This window comes from Maylandia zebra, linkage group LG7 (genome assembly GCF_041146795.1).
Source record: "Maylandia zebra isolate NMK-2024a linkage group LG7, Mzebra_GT3a, whole genome shotgun sequence".
NCBI lineage: Eukaryota > Metazoa > Chordata > Actinopteri > Cichliformes > Cichlidae > Maylandia > Maylandia zebra.
Window position 1 is genome coordinate 12,378,633 of NC_135173.1, and position 6,818 is coordinate 12,385,450.

Consider the following 6,818-nt stretch of genomic DNA (forward strand, 5'->3'; position numbering starts at 1 on the left):
GTTTTGTAGTTTAAAAACACTGCTTTGGACTGTGCACATGCTTTTGGCTTGACTACAAGACATCTAAAACGCCAGCGTTTGTTAAACTATCCATATGTATTTGTAAGACAACAAGGCATTTTTGTTTTTAAGGTGTACGATGTATAAAATAAAAATAAAAAGCTATGTTTACCAAAGTAAAAAAATGTATTAAAAATTCTCACAAGCCTCTTCAATGTTACTGTGGAAACCAATAGGCACTAATTTTCACCACGTTATTTGATCACTCCTTTTACTTTTAAGAATTCAATACCAAGCTACTCTAAATATTGATCTGTGAGGCACAATGGCTCCAACAGTAACCACAATTAGTCGTATTACTGTTGGTTCCAGTCATTTAGTCAAGTATCCAATTTCCATGCTGTGTGAACACTTAATTAAAACAAATGTGTTACAAATATATATTGGGGATCAGCAGCCTTCAAAAAGTCTCTTGTGGCTCGGCAAGTCAATGCAACAAGGAGGATAGCAAATCAATGACACTGGTCAGTTATGCCACAGGGATTTAATCAAACGTGAATACTGACAATAACACCCAGAGAGGACAGTAAAATTATGGCTAATAGCCTCTCTGGGAAAAACACCAAACATGCTGTTAGTATCCAGTAAGAATCAAAAAAACAACTGTCAACCATTCTTCATTGCAGACTAAATTAAAAACGTTGAAGGGCTTTTCAAAAGCATACAGCACTCAAACATTAAAGAGCGTTGGCATGGGCGTTCATATCAGCGTTTGATGGGTGGTCATGCTTTCCAGTGATTTCATGAGTGTCCTTTTGAATTTCCATTTGAGTAAGAATGTACTTACTGTACTGTCAGCGTGACCTCTTCTGATATTTGTGGCCTGTTTATATTTGGTCTTAAACATGTCAAGATAATGGAGCGGATCATATTTGGACACAGTCAGAGGCCTGTGTTATTTGTCTCCCAGTATGACATGCAAATGAGTTATTGGTCAAAGCAGTGACTGCTGTATAGCATATAAGCAAAGGTCAGGAAGGTTCTTCCACATATACAAGGACAAACAAGCAAACATCTAGAATCAATAAACATGGAAGAGGCAACAGGAACAGGAAGTAGCAAACTACAGCTTAAAGGGTCAAACTTATGCACTTTTTATTTGCAATAATCAACTCCGACCTGAAAAAAGGTGCAAAGCAAATAATGCTTTTGTTGCTGTCTTCTGCAAATACTATTCAAAAGTGCTTAATAAAACTAAGTGAGCAAGACATATAATAATGTCAAACCAAAATGTGATTGTGATTTTTGGGAGATTTTTGCATTGTGCTTGTTGTCTCTGATTAGAATAAGGGATAATGGCAATTCTAAAAACCTTTACATTTAAAAGATGTAAACACATATGATGTGTTGCCCCCTGTGCCTGTTGAGGGTTCCTCTCAACTGGCATCCAGCGTGTCAGTTATGTTTAAACATAACTTCTGCAAGTGAACCCTTGTATGTACGTATGGCACTCAGTTAGATACACTGTTTTTAATGTACAGCAACAGGGAATGTATATTTAGCCCATCCCTAACCAGTCATGTAACCAGTCAATCAATGAAAATTGATTCATTTTAACACCATGTTCAAGGTTGCTAAGCAAAGTAAGCTATGCCTAGCTCTTAAAATCCTACAGGGATCTAAGAGAGCCTCATTTAGGAACCCATCTTAAAGCATCTGGGTCTCTCAGTAAAGGGTAGAAGTGAAATGCTCAAATGGAGCATCTCTCTAACTAAAATGTGATTTAAATCCAACTTACTAGTGCTTGCTGACTTTAAATAAATAATTTCTGATGGTATGTGCTCAGCCTCAGCAAAGGTATGGCTCTCTCCAACAAGGCCCCGATCATTTTTATTGTCTTCAAGATAATGAAGGAATCAGTAGCAGATAGTTCCTGCGCCATAAATAGCATGGATAATTAGATAACCTGTCAAAATAGAAATCTGCTGTTTGTTCAGGTATAGGGTACTAAAATAACCAATCCTATATGCGATGGCCCTAGTTTTCTCAGGGGTGCTACGTGGAATTCCTCAAAGAGCCGAACAGGTGATTAGACCGTCTTTATAAGTCTAATTACTGGTTACTTGCTGTTTAAGAATGTTTCCCAATGCCAGATGTGTTAGTCGACTCTGTGCCAGATGTGCGAGTGTTATCGTGCATCAGTAAATGAAACACACATGTAAATATCAAATGCCTGTGCTATATACAACACAGAGCTTCTCTTCTGATTACCTTTACCGTGTATCGAAAACGTTTTGCCTTTATACTTTGCAGGACAATTCTGAAATAACATTTCAAGATTATGGAAACAACATGATAATAACCTGTTGAAAAAGAGGAAGTCGGCCTTATTTTTATATGTGAGTCTCCATGGACCACTTTCTCTGTGAACCTGAACAGGCAGTGATGGGCTGAAAGTTCCTCTAAGATGTATTCCTTACGTTGTGTTACAGCTAATGATCTTATAACTCAAGTTTATGGACATTTTATAATGGAGCAGTCTGTGATTTATCACAGTGTAATGCACTTTTAACGAAAAAGAAAAGCACTAATAGAACAAAAGTACTTGAACGTACTCTGTGCATGTTTGAGTTTAATCCAAATTTTAACAAGTAAATAAACATGTATGTAGTGCCGCATGATTCATAGTTTAAATATGACGGCAGCTATCATTACTCTTGGGTTTGTTTTCTCAAATTGTTTTAATTGGATATGAGAATCTAGGTTACTGTTTTTCAGGTCATTCTCAGGGAAACATGAGCCAAAATATCTTGAAGTAAAAGAGGGCCAAACGGTTTTCCGAACATTCCCTCTCCCCTAAAAATGAGCTTGTGCTCTGCATAAACAGTGTTGCTCCGACCACATTTTTCAGTCCTCAGCCATTTCTAGGGCAAGTCTGGACCCCTGGGAGTCTACAGAAATATCCACAATATCAGAGTGGCTGACTTTTTCCAAGGATCACCTTTGTTGTTTCCAAAGGCCTCAAAAGTATACTGGAGCTGCTTGACATGTGACAACAAATGGTATTAAATCCCTCAAAGTCACAGGATTGTGGAATTGCCAGCACTTTGCAATTTCTTCTAAAAAAAAAAAAATACACAATATGTTGTACTTATTTCAAGGCAAAATCATGACCTGCTTTCAAACTACACTGTAATGCACCGCGAGTACACACATGCAAAAGCAGATGTCAGATGTCACAGAATTAGGAGCATTTACTTAAAGTTTTAAATCTTCCTCACAGTCACAATAAAGCTGTCTCTCACACAATTTTTCACATGAAAGACATAAAGGTTTGAGTATAAAGATCTGGTTGTGATCGATGAAATGCCTTGCTAAAATTGTAGATTGCAACTTTCAGAAAGTGATGAACAAGCGTACGATGTATTTTCCCTGGGTTTCATTTAAGGGTCCATAAAAACTAAATTAGATTTGCCTGTGTATTCTTAATTTATTTACAGAAGTCATCTGAACAATTTACAGCATAACTTACAATAGGTTTCATTGGTTTTAAATATTTCATGCCAAATTAAGTTTTCTGGTCAGTTTGCTAAGTCAAAGGGGAAAAAGAAAATTCCTAAGTACCCTTGGTCATTGTTACATGTTCTAGTGTTTTTACAGCAATGCTTTTTGGAGATTTATAGCATGCTTACTTTACAGGACCGCACTCTAACTTTCTTTTTCTCTCAACTTTTGTCCAGTTATCCCCTTTTCACTATAGTTTCCTCCTGTTGTGAACTAGGAAGAACAGCTGGTCATGTTACATTAAAAAGTAAAATTCCCAGGACCTATGTTAACTGGTATATTGTAATTTTTTATAGACTTGCAATCCTATTGTCTTCAAGTAATAATTTTTAGACCAATATACATAAAAAAACAAGCTAACTAATCTCTGCTGATAATCTAACCAGCTAATGCTCCTAATGAGACAGAAATCTATGAGTTTAGATTTGTAGGAACAGAGTGTTATCTACTGCGTACAAACCCTTCGACAGGTTGATTAGTAGAGCATCAATACTTCACATGCATCTGCAATATCAATTTTTGTAGGTTTAGTTGTACCACACCATACTATCAGAAAGATTATTTTAAATGTCTCATTGGTCTTTAAGGATCAGCAGTGCCAGATATTTAACTAAAACAGTTCTCCTTTGATTTTTTCATGAATATTTATGCTTTTGGAAATAAAGACAAAAAGACCAAAAAAATATTGATTGTCTGTGCAGACAATCAGCAGTAATTCTGAGAAACGCTTACACCCCTGCAGCATGTAACTCCGAACACCCGAAATGTCAGGCATAGCACAGCAAATTACTAATTTCCTGTCTGTGTGTATGGCAGCAGGAAGTTAGGGATACATCCTCCCCTCTGGCCGAAGGGAAGGAAACAGTGTGAATGGACAGGAGATGTCACTGACCTCTCTGAAGCGAGTCAAGGCTTGACCTTGAAGTCTAGCTGACTAAACAGAGGACTTAAATTACTCAGGCTGAACAGAGATATCACCACTAAAGTTCTCTCTTGACTTGTTTTTGTTATTGTAAAAATTATTTTTTATAAAAGCTGAAAGAAAAACTACATACAGACTGCTGACATGAGCACTGTAATATCTCCTTAAACTGTACATTACTTTACATTTTCTCAGATAAAGTACGTCAGTCGGTATGCTCTGTTTACAAGCCCTCCTTTAACTGTAATGCACTGCATGCTGATACAGATGAAACAGTGATTATTATCTGAATCTACATTAGCTTAATACTTTCAAGTGATCCCACTGCCCATCCCACAAAAAACTAACATGCTACATGTGTTAGATCATAAAGGTAAGAGGCAACTTCCTGGATTTATGAGCCTACAACACGGGATGAAACCATTTGGTTTTTATTATTCCATTTACTCTTAGCTGGACCACAAAGTGGTTCTGAGAGCTGTTTTATGTATTCAGCTGCCTTCCCCTCAACAAGCATGTGGAGCCGCTTAAATAAACCATCAACCAGAGCACAGCTGCAACAACAACCGATCGATCGGAGGCAGGTTACCGTCTGAACATTGCGCCGCCAGCACGCTGGCTTCAGCAGGTGGGGTGGGAGTTGTAATTTGCTGCTGAAGGGCTTTTGTGCCTGCCTGACTCCAGAAAAACTGTAACTTGTGCCTCCCTTGATAGATAGCCATGAAGGCTGATAGAATGTGTGTGTTTGGAAGAGATTCGCCGCTGTATAAACAATCGACTCCCCACCTTCCACAACATCTGGGAACTCTCAAGTATTGAGGCAGAAACAAATAACCAGGGACTTGTTAGTTTTTGATTAGATTTTAAACAACTCATCATGGCTCATAGAGTTCCCCTCACTGCGCCGCAAGGGCAGTCACACAGAAATACACAAGAAAAAAGCCCAAAAAAGCACATAATGGCAAGACTAAAAACAAATAAACATAAAGCGCTCATCATCATTCAGACATGTTGTTTTTTTAAGAAATGTAAACAGCATTTTTTATTTAAATAAGCCAGCAACAGATTTTTTAACCAGTGCTAAGTAAAGCCTTTTTATAGTTACAATATGGGAAACAGTGCAACTAGTTCTGAAGACAGTGGCCTCACGGGGCTCGACAAACATGTCTCAGTGGTATTTATCTCACTGAATTCTGTGTTCTCACTTTCCTTAATCTCATCCTTCAAACAAACAAGCAGCATCGGATTCTTCTCCCTATCAGTCAGCTCAGTCATGTTTGCCAGTTCTTCTTGAATGAAAGCTGTCCACATTATCAGTAATCCTCTTGTCTCGTTTAGTTCAAAGTCTAAATGAGTACTCTGAGTAAAGTCTGGACCTTTCTTTGGCATAGAAACCCAAGGGAATTCTTTTTTTCTGCAAGGTGGAAAGCAGTGCTGCATAAAAGTTTATTGGTTTGCAAGGGAAAAAACAAAAGCATGCATCTGTGGCCATCGATAATAACTGACTCATAAGAAATCACTTACGATGCTTCACTGGATTAAACATTATTCCACTACATTTATAGAATTGCATAGTTGTAGCCTTTAAAAATTACTCTTGTTTTCACTGTTTTTATTGCCATTTCTGCAACATTCTGCAGTGTAGCGCCCAGTGTCAAACAAACTAAATCACTCTCACATGTTTTCATGTGTTACTACATATCTGCTGTCTGTCCATGTGTTTGACTTATGTTTACACATTGTCTGTCTCTCTCTCTCTCTCTCTCTCTTTCTCTCTCTCTCTCTCTCTCTCTCTCTCTCTCTCTCTCACACACACACACACACACACACACACACACACACACACACACACACACATATAAGATCACACAATCCTACCGACTGCAGCTGAACTTTTGCACTGCAGAATGGTGCAGGTTCTGCCCTTGCAAATCCGGTTGCTAGACAATCTAAGCCAATTACAGTATGAGGGCAAATGGTTAACCTCCATAATATACATTTCCCAGCCTCCTTCTCTGAGCTTTGCTTGTCATCCCAGGAGCAGAGTTATGCACCAGGCCCATGTGTCCCAAGCGACCCAGTTTGAATTGGCTCAATTCATTAAGCCAGGACCCGTGCACAAGCTTGAGTTCACACGGCGAAGACACTTGCAACAAACAGCTGCTGCACATTCCTGATGGGAGGGCCAGGCAGATGTCCAAGGAAAATCAAAGGGAGAGACAGGGGAAAGTTTACGAGCCAGCGTTTGCCAACCTCAATGAGAAGCTCTTCATCCCCTCCTCAAAGACAGGGTGCAGCTGGCGGAACTCGCCGCCCTGTCCTGTTTGGGGCT